Below are 17144 nucleotides of genomic sequence, written 5' to 3' on the forward strand. Positions count from 1 at the left end.
ACAAGTGCCAGCACAAGGATTCAAATCTACTTATTTTCTGACTCTAGAGCCCAAACTATTGTTCCATTATGTGTCACAGTTGCTTATAGAGCGGATTTCGGTCTCTTCCTCCTCCTTAGAAAGAGTTATATTGCCCTAAAATCAAAAATCTATAGCCAAACTCTCATGTTGGCAGACAAATGGTACTCTTGGCAAGAAGTCTGTTCTTTGATGAAAGCACTTAAGAGTCCCAGCTAGAATAGGGATGGGAGTGAGAGAAGAAAGTGCTTCTTACCTCTCATTCAGCACTTCTCTTGGCACAAAGAGGAAAAGAGGCACTAATTTGTGTAGATTAAAGAAATAAAACTTGAAGCCTGAAAATCGCTAAGTATAAATTCAGACTTGTATACTGTACTTCCCTACAAGTAGACTTAATTATATTGCTTTTCCAGGAATATTTGTTACAGGATTAATTTTACTTTATTGGTTACAAATAGACAGCAATAAATAAGATAACCAAATACTTTGCTTCTGTTAAGCATTTAACCAATAAAATATCTTCCAACAAATGACCTAATTGTTTTGGTACACAACAAGGAGAATTGTCTATCAAAATACTGCATTAAATGTATAAAATTCTTTTTTTTTTTTGGGGGGGGGGGGTGTTTTATTGAGCTTTTTCTCTGCTGCAACTGAAAGACCCAGCCTGAACAACTGTAGAGGAGGAAAGGTTTATTGAGGGGCTCACTATTTCAGGGGTCTCAATCCATAGACAGCAAGTCCCATTCCTTGGGGCTTCAGGTAAGGCAGGACATCCTGGTGGAAGAGTGTGGCAGAGGGAAGCAGTTCACAGGATGATCAGAAAGCAGAGAGAGAGAGAAAGATTCCACTGTTCAGATACATAACCACGCCCCCAGTGAACCACTTCCTCTAGTCACATCCCTCCTGCCACCAATTACCACTCATTGATCCCATCAGGAATAAATTCACTGATTAGCTTAAGGCTATAACCCAAATATTTCTCCTCCCAACCTTCTTGTATTGTCTCACATGTGAGCTTTTGGGGGACACCACATCTAAACCATAACAGGGGTTACTGAAGACCGAACCTAGGGGCGTTTGCTTTACCACTGAACTACATCCTAGTCTTTATTTTTTATTTTGAGACAGGGTCTCACTAAGTTGCCCAGGCTGGCCTCAAACTTGAGAACCTCCTGCCTCAGCCTCCAGAGTAGCTAGATTACAGGAGTGTACCACATGAGGCCCTTCAAGTTCTATTTTTTTTTTTTTTTTTTTTTTTTGGTGGTGCTGGGGATTGAACCCAGGGCCTCAAGCACTCTACCAACTGAGCTATATTCCCAGAACCCTTCAAGTTCTTAACAGTATAAATTGAAGTTATCCTTAAAGTGAACCACATTCTTATGTTTTTACTTTTTTAATATATATGTATTTTTAGTTGTTGATGGACTTTTATTTTATTCATTTATATGTGGTGCTGAGAATCAAACCCAGTGTCTCACACATGCCAGACAAGCACTCTACCAGTGAGGCACGACCCCAACCCTTATGTTTTTATTTTAAAACTGTAGATCAAAAGGATTTGTGAGCTCCTATTATTTCAAAAAGAAAAAATAAATCTAGTTAAGGGGTAACAGATGCAAGGCTTAAAAATAATGTACTTCTTTCCAAAATATTCTATAATAAGCATGTATCAGTTTTACAACAGAACAATTAAAAAAATAGAAAATTATGCAAATGAAATTCACATCCTTCTTTATATCAGGGCAAAACTTTTCTATTTATCTACTTCATTTGGTTCCACATTTTTCCATGTTTCTAATAGTAGTAAATCAACAAAGCAGGAAAGGTGAAAAGTTATATAAAGTTAACATCTCTGTTTCTTACACATATCAGAGCAAATTAGTTTCAACTTAGTTACACATATTAAACCAAATTAGTGTCTGATACATATCTTATATCAGACAAACATTTTCTTCTGCTGTAGTTAGCATAAAGTATCCATTTATTTTTGTGTGTTTGGTGCTGGGCATTGAACCCAGGGTTCTCTACCACTGAGCTACACCTCCATTCCCAAGTGTTTACTTTTGTGAGATTCAGAGTTAAATACCAAACACCCAAAATGACAATCATCCTCTGCTAGTAGCCATTTAATAGTTATCAACAATGCTGATCATTGCAGGTTTTGTTTTGTATTTTGCAGTGCTAGGGATTGGATCCAGGGGTGTTCTACTATTGGACCATATTTCCAGCCCTTTCTATTTTTCATTTTGAGACAGCATTTAGCTAAGTTGCTAAGGTTTACATCAAACTTGATATCTTCCTACCTCTGCTTCCTGAGTTGCTGGTATTACAGGTATGCATCACCACATCCAACTGGATCCTTACTGATGTTAACCAATTCAAATTCCATAGCAATACTACCTGTATATTGAGGATGCTTTCAAACTCTTCAGATGCTTTATTGCTGATATGCCCAATTCTGACACCATGCCTGGTGCAAAATTTATATTATTCCCACTGAAAAAAAGTGCTGTATGTTAGGTTGTGTTGAACAATAAAATAAAATGTGGTTTATGTTCTCTAAAAGTTATCACTATTTTATTGATTATACAACATATTTTAACATTATTAATTTAAACAACCATATGACAAACATGTCAGTATGCCCTTTTTTTTCTGTTGCTTATGAAGATAAATGTATGTGGATATTTTATCTAAGTAGATTTTTTTAAAATATTTATTTTTTACTTATAGTTAAATAAAATACCTTTATTTATTTATTTTTATGTGGTGCTGATGATCAAAGCCAGGGCCTCACACATGCTAGGCCAAAGCTTTAGCCACAACCCCAGGGCCTTGTGCATGCAAGGAAAGCACTCTACCCCAGCCACAACCCCAGCCCAAATTAGATATTTTTAATTCTCATGTTTAAACAAGTATAGGCAACTCTAGGGGGTTTTCTTTGCCTGACCTTGATTTTCCAACACTTATATTCTTGTTTCCTAAGAAGCTTCCAGAATAAAGTCAAAACTTGTTTATGAATGCATACCCTCATAGATGTTAATCTTAAGAAATCCAATTTCACCTGTTCCTTCAGATTCATGGGAAAATCTTTGCTAGAATGGGGATGCCCTCTACAACATCCCTGATGAATGGCATCCAGCCTCTGCTTTGACATTCCAAACACAGGATCCTCCCTGCCTTATTGAGGTGTCCAATCCCACTTTCAAACACCTCCACCTGTTAGAACACTCTCATTTTAAGCAGAAATCTGTTTCCTGTAGTTTCCACCTTATAATCCACCTTCTGAAGCCAATGGAATAAATTTGACAACTCTTCTCAAATATATCTTCAAATGAAGAGTTGTAGGACCAGGCATGATGGCACATGCCTGTAATCCAAGCTCTTCAGCAGGCCGAGGTGGGAGTATGACAAGTTCGAGTCCAGTCTCAGCAACTTAACAAGACCTTGTCCCAAAATAAATAAAAATAAAAAGGACTTGGGATATAGCTCAGTGATTGAATATCCCCTGGGTTCAACCCCCAATATAATAAATAAACAAACAGACAAACTGACATTAAATAAATAAATAATTGCAGTTATTTTAACAATTGTTCCATATCCTTCAAGCCCTCCCTTGGACATCTTCCAATTTGTCAAGACCCTTTTTAAAATATGGGAGCTTAGGGCTGGGGATGTGGCTCAAGTGGTAGCGCGCTCGCATGGCATGCGTGCAGCCCGGGTTCGATCCTCAGCACCACATACAAACAAAGATGTTGTGTCCGCCGAAAACTAAAAAAACAAATAAATATTTAAAAAATTCTCTCTCTCTCTTTAAAAAAAAATTGATCCAAATAAACCTTTTAAAAATATATATATATATGGGAGCTTAGAATATTCAGATACTCTATAAATCTACATAATACAGGATAACCCAGAGGCAGTGCCTCCTCAGCAAGAGCCTTGACCCATAGGCCTTACTCAAAGGACTCTTCCTACCAGGGCAATGGAAATCAATCCACTCAGATGTCCCCTTTCAGAACCTACAGTAGAGTATACAGATGATTGAATGGAAGGCAGAAGGAAGAGAGCAGCCACCCAAAAAGACAGCAGAAGACAAAGTCTATGTCCTGGATATTTACAATAAACTCCTCCATGTAAAGATTATGAGTAGATCTCTTCCTTATGATCAAAAAATCCAAAAGTGACCTATCTTTAGGAGCAGGTCATATACAAGTCGATCCTGAATGGACAGTTTGTTGTGGGGAGGAGCAGAAGGTACATTTATATATTTTTACTTCTTTTTTTTAATCTATGTGGCTTTAATTTTGACATTGTATTAAAAAAAAAAAAAACTTAAAATCAAAAGAGTACTTGTAGACCATAAATTAAACTGATTTGCAAGAGCTCACTCAAGTAATATGAATAAAAATATTTGATTTTACATTTAATTGTCACAGATGACATAAAGTATTACAAATTTTAGTGGCAAGTTGACATAAACAAAGGACTTCTAAATCTTTTTTTTCATACACACACACAAAAAAAAAAAAAAAAAAAAGATGAAAATCAGAGCTGGAGTAGTTCAATGTAGTTCAGTGGTAGAGCATGCACAAGGCCCTAAGATCAGTCACCAGTATCACCAAAAAAAAAAAAAGGAAATCTACACCTGGCATCATATTGCCGTTATTTTTATACACACAAAGAATAACTTTGTGAGCCATAATGGTTTGATAAACATTATAAAAAGTTCATAGGGTGTCCCAAAATAAAATCAGCTTTTTTGTTTGTTTTTGTTTTTGGTATTGCTGGGGATTGAACCCAGGGCCTTGTGCATGCAAGGAAAGCACTCTACCAACTGAACAATATTCCCACCCCTAAAATTGGCTTTCTTTAGGTAGAATTTAGATATTAAAGGCTCTATGGTTCCAATTAGTAATGTATAAGTGGGTCAGCTTTATAAGAATTTGTAAAGAAATAAGTAGCAAGAAGATTTAAAGAAATCAGATACTAAAATATGATTTGTTGTGTCTAGTAGTATGCCTTTTAAAAGTTCTAAACCAAAAGCCTTTATCTGAAATATATTCCTAGTCTTTCCCTGAAGAAAGAGTTGAAACCTTTTCCAAAACAAGTTTAATATTCAGGAAAAAAAAAAAAAGAAACAAACATTCAGTTTTCCAAGAAAGCCTCAACTAACAATGTACCTATCATTCAGGAACATTAATCACTGATGAAGGAGAGAAACAAACAAACAACAACAACAAAAACTAATTGGTATGATTTCTTTTCCAAAGAAAACCCCCAGTGTCTATTTCTATGATCGTGTGTACCAATAGCATGAGGACCACTGTGGTTTGGCAGAGGACATTCGCGTTATTGGTGGTTTGTGGGTTTCTTCACCTCGAATATCAGGCTTTGTTTTACCTTTTCATATTTTATATAAAAAGTCACTACTGCCCGGGCACAGTGGTGCATGCCTATAATCCCAGCAGTTTGGGAGGCTGAGGCAGGAGGATTACCAGTTCAAAGCCAGCAAGAGCAAGACCCTAAGCAACTCAATGAGACCATCTCTAAATAAAATACAAAATAGGGTTGGGGATGTGGGTCAGTGGTTGAGTGCCCCTGAATTCAATCCCCAGTATCCAGAATAAAGAAAGAAAGAGAAAGAGAGAGGGAGGGAGGGGAAGTAAGAAAGAAAGAAAAAGAAGGAAAGAAAGGAAGGTAGGAAAACGTCACAACTGCCTCCACCACTGAGGATCATAGGAAAGGGTATTGTTAATCTGAGGCAAAGACACGCTAAGAGTTTAAAAAGCCAGGCATGGTGGCATGTACCTACAGGCCAGGTAGTTAGGAGGCTGAGGGAGGAAGAAGGCCTGCCTGGGCAACATAGCAGGACCCCATCTCAAAAAAGAAAAGAAATCAAAAAGAGACAGCAGAAGAAGCATGGGAGGGTGAACAGTAAAAAAGGATAAACTTGCCACAAACAATGCAGCTGTTTCACCAAAGCTACTTAGGAGTCATTTGCTACAAGATAATTTATTATAAATTTTAAGACTCACTCTCTTCCCATACTTCTGATTGTTTTCTTGTTTTATTTTTATTGGCCACATAGTCAAACTTCAACACAGTATCTGCATTCTCTGCTTTATTTAAGTGCACTTCCAATTGCCCTTAAGGAGTGCTAGACTTTTGTGTAAGACCACATAAAATGTCATCTGTCATAATAATCAATTTCTGAAATATTTTCAGGGAGAGTCAAATAAAATCCAATCAAATATGTTCTAGAAGGCAAATAAGATGATTCATTTCATATTTTGATGATGATAATTTTGGTAGAAGTTCATATTTTCACTTATGAGTATGCTTTGTGTGTTCATAGGAGAACTGCCAGTCATAATAAAAGACTAGAAACAGAGCTGGGGATATAGCTCACTTGTTAGAGTGCTTGCTTCACATGCACAAGGTCCTGGGTTCAATCCCCAGTATCACAAAGAAAAAAAGACTGGAGACAGTCAAAGTTGGAAGCTGGTTAATAAATTACTTATAGGGCTGGGGATGTGGCTCAAATGGTAGTGCGCTTGCCTGGCATGTGTGTGGCCCGGGTTCGATCCTCAGCACCACATACAAACAAAGATGTCGTGTCCGCCGAAAACTAAAAAATAAATATTAAAAAATTCTCTCTCTCTCTCTCTAAAAAAAAAAAAAATGTGTGTTTAAAAAATAAATAAATAAATAACTTATATTGTGAGTGGCTCCTAAGCAGATAGTTTAAGTTCATGTATTTTCACTATTCTATAGTATGACAGAATATGAATATCCCACAATATATTTTAAAAACATATCAAATAACTGGATCTCATAAATATAAGTTGAATAAAAAAATCAAATTGCCAGAATGCTACTATGAAAGTTTAAAATATGAGAATCAACTCTGTCTACTGTTAAATATACACCATTTGAAGTAAAAGAAATGCATATGAATAATATGGTTATTACCCAGGGATTGGAAGGAGAAAACAATTGAGAAGAAATACTGGGTTAGATCACATGACATTGCCAATGTCCATTAATTTTTGACCTACAAAACAACAATCTCATATGATTCAACACACCATATGAGCCGTATTCAATTTGTTAACAGGTTTTATTCTTTCTGGGGGAAGGAGCAGGGTTGTACTAGGATTTAACCCAGGGGTGCCTTACCCCTGAGCCACATCCCCAACCCTTTTTATTTTCTATCTTGAGACAGAGTTTCACTAAGCTGCCTAGGGACTCACTAAGTTGCTGAGGCTGGCTTTGAACTTGCAGTCCTCCTGCCTCAGCCTCCAAGTTTCTGGGATTACAGGTGTGTGCCACTGCCCCAAACTGAGAGATTTATATACATGTATTCACATGAACCCATGAGGATTCATCAACTATTTAGCTCTTTGACTCTACACAAGTTATTTGACCTAGTTTTTATTAACCTGAAAAAAATGGGAATAATAATAATAATAATAATATATATCTCACATAGGTACAGTAAGAATTTTAAAAATTAGTATGTGTAAAGGACTTAGTACGTGGCACATGGGTAAGTACTATTTGATATCATTACTATTAATTTTATAGCTTTTTGTGTGGTTGAAATATTTCATGAAAATATTTTTCTTACTTACAGAAAGCTGTAAATATAAACAAAGGAGAAAGATTAGTATTATGAACACAAATGCACTCATCACTTTGCTTTAACAGTCAGCAAATCCTGGCCAATTATGTTTCACTTCTGTTTTCATTCCCTTCCCAGAAACATATGCTATCTTATTTTAAAGAAATTCTAGATTTCGTCCAGAAATATTTCAATATATATCTTTGAAATATAAGGACTTTTCCTCCCTCAGGGCTGGAGAGGGAACCCAAGAATGCTCTACCACTGAGCTCCACCCCCAGCCCTTTTGATTTTTATTTTGAGACAGAATCTTGTTAAGTTGCCCAAGCTGACCTCAAACCTTGCAATCCTCCTGCTTCAGCCTCCTATGTCACTGGGATTACAGGCCCAGTGACAGCTTGCTCATGTTTTACAAAATGAATATACTAATGTAACTGATGCCTAGAAAAAAAACAAGGACTGTGCATTCCCTCCTCCTCCTCCTCCTCCTCCTCCTCCTCCTCCTCCTCCTCCTCACCCTTCTCCCCATTCTTCTCCTCACCTCTTCCTCATCCTCCTCCTCATCCTCCTTCTTCTTCGGACTGGAGACTGAACCCAGGGCCACTTTACCACTGAGATACACCACCAGTCTCTTTTGGGGGAAGGGAGGTACCAGAGATTGAACTCAGGGGCACAACTGAGCCACATCTCCAGCCCTATTCTGTATTGTATTTAGAGACAGGGTCTCACTGAGTTGCTTTGCACCTCGACATTGCTGAGGCTGGCTTTGAACTTGTGATCCTCTGGCCTCAGCCTCCCAGACCACTGGGATCACAGGAAGGAACCACCACGCTCAGCCATCACCAGTCTTTTTAATCTTCCTCCCTCCCTCCCTTCCTTCCTCCCTTCCTCCCTTCCTTCCTTCCTTCCTTCCTTTCTGAGACAAGGTCTTGTTAAATTGCTAAGATTAGTCTCACCTGCCCTAGTCGCTAGGATTATAGGCCTGGCATTTTTTTCTTAATTGCAATTTTTTTACATCAGGATCCAGAGTCAGGAATGTCAAGTTTTTTAGTTTTCATTTTTCACTCTTTTTACTATAGCTCAGTGGTAGATCACTTATGTAACCTGTGTGAAGTTCTGAATGTGATTCCCAACACTACCAAAAAAAAAAAAAAAAAAAAGTCAGAATCCAAATAGGATCATGCTTTATTTTATAATTGCTCAACAACCATTTTCATAGTAATCTTTAAAAAACTTTTTCAATTAACATTAAAATGATAAAGAATCAGTTCATTTTTGGTTTTTGGACAGTTTAGGGGTTTTTTTAGGGGTTTTTTTTGTTGTTGTTGTTATTTTGTTTTCTGAAACAATATATAAAACACTATTGGTGGAATTGGGTGTGGTGGCGCACACTTGTAAACCCAGTGTCTCTAGAAGCTAACACAGAAGGATTGCAAGTTCAAAGCCATCCTCAGCAAGTTAATTACATCCTATTTCAAAATTTAAAAATAAAATAGGGGCTGGGATTGTGGCTTAGTGGTAGAGTGCTTGCCTACCATCCATGAGGCACTGGATTCAATCCTCAGCACCACATAAATGTAAAATAAAGATATTGTGTCCACCTAAAACTAAAAAATAAATATTAAAAAATAAAAAATAAATAAAATGAATAAAAAAGGACTGGGGATGTAATTCACTGGTAAAACTCCCCTGGTTCAAACCCCAGTACAAAAAAGTACTATTAGTGGCCTGGGGATATAGATCAGTGGTACAGAATTTGCCTAACATGCATAAGGCCCAGGGTTCAATCCCTAATACTGGAAAAAAAAAAAAAAAAAAAAAAACACTATTAGCTACCACTGTAGGCAGGAGGGAGGAGAGTCGGAAATGTCAAGTTTTTTAGTTTTCAATTTTTACTCTTTAGTGTTTACCTTTTTACCATTCATACTTATTAGATGTACTGATATAGAAATAAACTGATTAAAATAAAAAATACAGGGACAAAACAAAATTTGGCAATGCAATCTTTTGTGGCATTACTATCTAATGGCATTTTTTTTTTCCTGTGGTGCTGGAATTGAACCCAGGGCCTTGTGCATGTGAGGGAAGCACTCTACCAACTGAGTATATCCACAGCCCTCAGATGGTATTTTTTAAAAAGAAAATACTATTGAAAACTAAAAACAAATTAAATATGTCCATTAAAATATAGCAATTTTTCAATTACATATTATTATTTCTCATGAATTATTAGTCTATGAACTATATTTTAATGATGATTATGCTACATAGAGTTAGCTACAGTACAGCTACTTCAATATGTAAATTCCTTTAGAATTCATTTGTTTCTTCCATAATTATAATTGTTTTTTTCCTTAACTATTGTGCCTCTGTTACTTAGACTCTCAGCCTTGGGTCTAAATTGAAACAAGTCTCCTTGGTGCACCAGCAATAGAATTTTGAAATCTTTAGTCTGGGATTGTGAGTTTAGCCGACCTTAATGGCATTATCCTTGACTGGGGATGCACAAGCAAATTCATTTCCTGTCAGCCTCACTGAGACTAATGAGCTTTCCAACTGCAGTTTTCACTTCCAACTGCAGTTTTTCACTGAGGGCTGATGACTAGAGCCATGCAGAGGGGTCTCTGAGAGCACAATGCCATCTTCTGGCAGAGTTCCTGGGAGGAAAAACAAACTTTGAAACATGCCTTGCAATAAACCCCTGGCTCTGGGAAAAGAGAATGTCAGGCACTATTATAAGTGTTTTATTTTCCTCCTACTTCAAGTGAAGGCAAGAAGAAATGAGTTTGATAAAATAATTGTGAAAAGGTCTGAAATTAAAATATAAATGCCTAACATAAAACAGAATATTCCATACTCCAGGAATTTGGAGAACATGCTAAATCCAGTAGTAATAATCTGAGGATTGCTCCCATACATTCATACAATTGATTATGTAAGAAAATGAAAAATCTCCAGACTATTGTACTTGGCTGTCAATAAGAATAGGTATCTTATTTTTTTTAAAGTAGAATTATCCCCAAAATTACTTATTCCACATTTATGTCATAAACTGTGCCCATCTATAGAGAATATACCAGGATCTTTCCAAGAGAGTAGCTCCGTAGGCCTCAAAAAGAGTTTTGCTAAGTGAGGATTGCAGATCACTCACACTGAATGATGACATAATGAACTTGCAGAGGGGCTGACTTCAATTTCTGACCACTTTGGTACAAATTAGATTTCCCTAGAGGTTGAAATTGCTTTAAAGAACAGGTAATTTAAGCCTACTTGGCAGGTCAGAAATCAGTGGTAACTACTGGGGCTGCCAGTAATGGTGGTGTTGAGAGTAGGAAGTTATTATATACATTCAATTTCCTCCATACCAAAAATTAAATAAACAAATGCCATTCCAGGCAATGTTGTGCTGCTTGGGTATCTGACTAACATTCCAGTTTCAAGCCCCACAACCACCACCACCAAACCAAACCAAGAATAATCTAGCTAATGACACTGTTGTTGCAGGCTGGTGTCCTTTCTCAAAAATTGGTTCCCAATTATTCCAAGGGACAAGTGAGGCACCCACGCCTACCTACCTACTCCAGAGGAGGTAGATAAGACAAACCCGGGAAGGAGAGGGACAGTTTGTTCTATTTCAGTCTCTCAGATCTTTAGCATACATGAATCTTGTGTCCTCTGCAACATTTGTTCCTGGCACAGTTAATGGATGTCATATTTCAGTATCTGGATTTAGCCAGCCCCTCCAGTAGCTGGGTGCTAACAAAATTTAAATAATGTATATTTGTAGAGCACTTAACATACATTGATAGGATAATGTATATTTGAGCTTTTCTTTTGAAAGTACTTTCATATGCATTGCTGATTTCTTTCTTACTGTAAGCTTGAAAGGAATCTAGAAGAGTTATCCTGACTTATAAAGGTTATCCCGACTGACCCAAACTGTAGGGGACTTTCCTGAAGACACCAAGATGGCAGCAAAAATGAGCCTCAAACTGTGGAATACTACATCTCGTGAGCTTTTCCCCATTCCATGTGTGTGTTCAGCTATCAGATTCCAGCAGTATGGGCTGGAGATGTAGCTCAGCCATAAAGGACTCACCTTAAAAAACAACAACAACAAAAACAGCAACCTCAGAAAAGAAAAGTGACAGGTGATCTGAATGGCTCTTCAAGATCTCAGGGCCATCAGCAGAACTTTTCTCCTGATTATGACTGATGGCATTCAGGACAAAATATGGCACCTGGGCATACTGAATATTTTAAGATGAAGGAATCTAAGAAATGACATATAGAAAGGACATTCTGACCTTCCCCTGAAATATGTCATAAAGCTCTCCTATAAGAGATGTCTTTTTTTTTTTTTTAGTACAGGGGATTGAGCCTAGGGGTACTTAACCACTGAGCCACATCTGCACCCTTTTTTGTATTTTATTAGAGACAGGATCTCACTGAGTTGCGTAGAGCATTGCTAAGTTGCTGAGGCTGGCTTTGAACTTGAGATCCTCCTTCCTCAGGCTCCTGAGCTGCTGAGACTACAGGCGTGCGCCACTGCGCCCATCAGGAGATGCCTTCTTTATGCCCAAGGATCTTCCTATTTCTAAAGGCACAGTCTTTGCTAAATTTCTCCCGGTTTATTGTCATCAACTTATACTGCATTTGTCCTACCATACTTCTCCACGACTTTCCACTCTTCACCAAACCTAGCATAAAAACACTCTGGTTTAATCACTTCTTCAGGACCTCATTTTCTCAGGAAGGTTCCCATTGTTGTGTTAAACCTATATTAAATAAATTTGTATATTTTTCTCTTGGTAATCTGTCTTTTGTTATAAGGGTCCTAGCCAAGAACTCAGAAGTTGGAGGGAAAGGGTATTTTCATCTCCTGCTGAGCTGCCTGCACTGTCACTTCTTCCTGGCAGAATCTCCTGTTTTTCCTACCCACAGTCAAGTTTTAGAGGTCTTTGTCTACTGTGCTGAGGAGGTTGGACTGTATTTTGTAATAAAGGAGCTTTCAAAATGCAGTCATGAGACCATCAGCATCAGCATCATTCTGGGAAATTATTAGTAATGTAATTCTTTGGCCCCACTCTTTTTTTTTTCCTAGGGGTGGAACCCAGGGGTGCTCTACCACTGAGCTAGTTCTCCTACATTCCAGCCCGTTTTTATTTTTTTCATTTTTGACAAAGGGTCCCACTAATTTGCTCAGGTTCACACTAAGTTTCCACTGGCCTGGAACTTATGATCCTCCTCTCTTAGTCTCCCAAGTCACTGGGATTACAGAATGTGCCAACATACCTGGCTTTGTCCCACTCTTAACTTAGTAAATCAGAAAATTTGTTTTAATAAGATGATTTCAGTACATAATTTTGAAAACTATGTCTGAAAGGTAATGAATAGTGATTTAAATTAAAGAAATTATATATTACATCTATGTTTCGAGATAGCTCAAATGGTATAAATAGAATCCAGGAGAACAAAAGGAAATCAACATTTCTGCTGCATCTATAAAGTACTGAGTACCAGTCACATTGTGGGTATTTATGTCTTATTTTGACAGAAAACCAATAAGTTAGTCTCTGCCCAGACCCCAAGGAACCCTCAATATAGTTTGCTCCAATAAGTTCCCCTCAGATATGAATACACAGCCGGTGAAACTCCCCATCATGTACAAAGAATGCAAGAATTGGATCCTAATTAGAATAAGTTATACTCCATATATGTATAATATGTCAAAATAAAAAAAAATACACTCTACTGTCAGGTAAACCCTAAAAATAACAAGTTAAAAAAAACAAGGTCCCCTCAAATCATCCAGCTCCCCCTTCTGGTAGGCCAGGGGTCATCCAGATGATTCTGTCCTGTGCTTGTCTCAGAGATTACACTGACATTCATCTCCTGCATCCCAGGTCACAGACATAAAGAAGACACTGGTGGAGGCAGAGACACACACTGTAATCCCAGCAGTCCTCTGGCTGAGGCAGGAGGATGGCGAGACCAAAGCCAGCCTCAGCAATTTAGCGAGGCACTAAGCAATTCAGTGAGACCCTGTCTCTAAATAAAATATAAAAAAGAGCTGGGGATGTGGCTCAGTGATTAAGTACTCCTGAGTTCAATCCCCAGTACCAAAAAAAAAAGACCGGTGCTGGATAAGGACTAGTTCGTTCCCACTCTAATGGTCCTAAAGTCTGTCTGACAACACCAAAATGGAAATATGCCAATATCCCATCCAGGATCTTGTCCATAGAGACCTCCTGTAGATTTCCTTTTAGAAATGTTACGTAGGTGCTGGAAGCTGCTGTTCTTACAGGCAATGTGAAGATATAAACCTCTCTGAGGCATCAGCTGAGGTTTTCACAAGAGAAGATACCACGGAGACAATGCCCTCCCAACCAAGGTCAGTTTCAGTGACCTTAAATGTTCCCAGTATTTTAGCCCTCCACAATCGCTCCTGAGGCTGGTGCCTCCACATCTCTGCTATTGTGTCTTCCATGGGAAACTGGAGTCCTATCCACCCGTGGCTGTAGTGAAAACTGCTCCCCTCCTACCTAACTAGAGCTATGGAAAATGGAGCCTGAGCCATTGGGATCTTTTGGATGTCCTGCCACTTGCTGGCTGAACAAAAAGAAAATCTACAGAAGTTTCAGTCAAACTCGTCACTCTCACTCACTGGAGCTCCTGACTGGGCACAGGTCTGGAGGTGAAGGTCAGGACTGCCAGAGAAGGGAGAAACCAATGGATAAGAATCTGCAGGAACTTAGAGAAACTGGTTTTGGTGTTATTTGATGTAGAACTTAATGAGAAAAAAGAAAAAACATACTAGTGCAAAGACTATTGTCTAATCCAGGAAAACGGTATTAATGCAGGGTTCTCCAGAGAAATGGAACCAGTAGGATATGCATCCACCCATCCACCCCTACACATGCACACGCGCATACGCACGTTATGAGGAATTGGCTTAAGTGATTAAGTCCCCAAATTTGCAGTCCATCAAGTATTAGAGACCCAGGAGAGGCAGTGGTGTAACTTCTAGTCTAAATCCAAAAACCTGGGAAACCAGTAGCATTCCCAGTCACTGTGACAATTGAAAGGGTCACACATTTCCAGAAGTTGTTCTAGGGAGCAATACTACTCCTGACTGGGAATCACTAAATTGGGGTCTTAAACCGTGACATTCAAAACCTAAGGATTTTAAAACTATCACTTTAAAAGACAAGTGTAGGGTCAGAAAATTGTGACACCTTTCCTCATGCATCAACCCCTACAGGAAAAAAAAAAATAGGTTTGCAAGAGAAAAGCAGAACACAGGTTCACCTCCACTGGCATGAAAATTGTTTGTACTTCTTGGGACTCTGTTTTTTCTCAACAATATGCCCCCTAACTTATTTATTTATTTATTTGTTTATTTGTTTATTCAGCTAAAATGTTTTTCCATGCACTTGCCTAGTATGCACAAGTCCCCTAAGTTTTAATCCCTAATACTGAAAAAACAAAAGTTGGTCCATAATGTAAAAATTGAGCAAGGAGGCCAGACACAGTAGCACATACCTGTAATCCCAGCCACCTGGGAGGCTGAACCAGGAAAATCATAAGTTCAAGACCCTAAGAAACTTAGTAAGAGCCTGTCTCAAAGTTTTTTTTTTTTTTTTTTTTTTTTTTTAAAAAAAAGGACTAGGAATGTAGTAGTTTAGTGGTAAAGTGCCTCTGGGTTCAATTCCCAGTACCAAAAAAAAAAAAAAAAAAAAACTTGAGGGAGAACTTAGTGACATTGGGAATTTTGCAAACATTTTCCAAGAGATAACTTTACCAATAAGTTCAGTAATAGGCAAAAGTTCCATGATGAAGCCCCAGCAACAGCAGTGACATTTCAGATGGGGACCAGCAAGACCCAGCTGCTACAGAGCCTCAAGAACAAAAAAGAAAAACTTCTGGCACCCAGCTGAAGAAAAACAACAAACTCTGTAGCAAAACCACTGCCAAGTTATCCACTAGTGCTCAAAGAATTCAGAAGGAACCAGCCAAAATAACCCTTTCTCCTCCTAATTGCCGGGCCTAAAGGAGAAAACATTTGTGAATGGAGATGGATGGTACTTCCGAGTTCTGTACGTGAAAGTGGTTGTTTTTTCTAGATATTATATTTTTATCAGACAATTCACTTAAACCACCAAAGGTTACTAATGCCAGAATCTATCACTGCAACATCAACAGTCTGGGAGTTATCTGTGTAGACATCCCTAAAGACAACTGGAGTCCTGCTTTGACTGTTGCAAAGGATTTGCTATCTATTTGTTCCCTTTTGACAGACTGCAGCCCTGCGGATCCTCTGGTTGGAAGCACAGTCACTCAGTATTTGACCAACAGAGCAGAACATGACAGGATAGCCAGACAGTGGACCAAGAAATGCACAACATGATTCACAGGATTTGTATGCAGTGTGAGAAAGCAGAAGGCATCCATCCTTTCCCTGTATGGCAAATCTTTACAGTCTTTCCAATACGGACTTCTGTGCATATATAATACTGATTCTACTCTCTGCTTTTGTCGATTGGAAACTGAGAGACTTCACAAAAAAGGCAAATGTTATCAAGAGCAGAACTTTATAGCTGTAGATTAGTTCGATTTAAATGCTTGGAACAGGTGGCACATGCCCGTGATCCCAGCATTTTGGGAGGCTGGGGCAAGATGATCCCAAGTTCAGAGTCAGCCTCAGCAATTTAGCAAGATCCTGTCTCAAAATTAAAAGGGCAGAAGGGCTGGAGGGCTGGGTGCACACCTGTAATCCCAAGGACCCAGGGAAAGGAAGCCGAGACAGGAGGATCCAGAGTTCAAAGCCAGCCTCAGCAAAGGTGAGGTGCTAAGCAACTCAGTGAGACCCTGTCTCTAAATAAAATACAGAATAGGGCTGGGGATGTGGCTAAGAGGTTGAGTACCCCTGAGTTTAATCCTAAGTACCAAAATAAATAAATAAATAAAAAGGGCTGGAGATGTAGCCTAGTGATAAAATGCCCCAGGGTTCATCTTCAGTACCACAAATAAATAAATAAAATGCTTACTTGCAAGTCTTGCTTTTTTGAGATATCAAAATGTATTTTGTCATGTACTAAGGATACTGGTCCTGAAGTCTACCAAACTATTATAGGGCATTTTAGCCTAATTCATTATGTCTATGAGGTTATAAAAGCAACCGTAAATGACTAGGAATTATGTCACTTGTATTAAACCCAGATCTATTTCTAAATATGTGATTCATACTGTTGAGAAAATGCTTTACCTTTTGCCTTTGTCAGTTTGTAATGAAAGGACTTCCTTTTACTCTTTGTTGCTCAAAGGGTACTGATGTGTCATCTCAAACAATAAACACGCTCCTGAAGGCATAAATAAAAAGGTTTATATGACATGGGCCTTTATAAATAAAGACCCAGCAGGCTGGAGCTGTAGCTCAGCAGCAGAGCGCTTATCTAGCATGTATGAGGCACTGGGTTCAATCCTTAGCACCACA

At 38.4% G+C, this 17144-nt stretch overlaps 1 protein-coding gene and 1 pseudogene across 11 annotated transcripts in view; one reads left to right on the plus strand and one right to left on the minus strand.

Annotated features, from left to right (window-relative positions):
- Ank2 (ankyrin 2) overlaps positions 1 to 17144 on the minus strand; it is a 652896-nt gene that overhangs the window by 571718 nt on the left and 64034 nt on the right. The gene's annotated exons all lie outside the window — the stretch shown is intronic.
- LOC114092804 (ubiquitin-conjugating enzyme E2 E3 pseudogene) lies at positions 13024 to 16058 on the plus strand (annotated as a pseudogene).

The sequence above is a fragment of the Marmota flaviventris genome, chromosome 7, assembly GCF_047511675.1.
Source record: "Marmota flaviventris isolate mMarFla1 chromosome 7, mMarFla1.hap1, whole genome shotgun sequence".
Taxonomy (NCBI): Eukaryota; Metazoa; Chordata; class Mammalia; order Rodentia; family Sciuridae; genus Marmota; species Marmota flaviventris.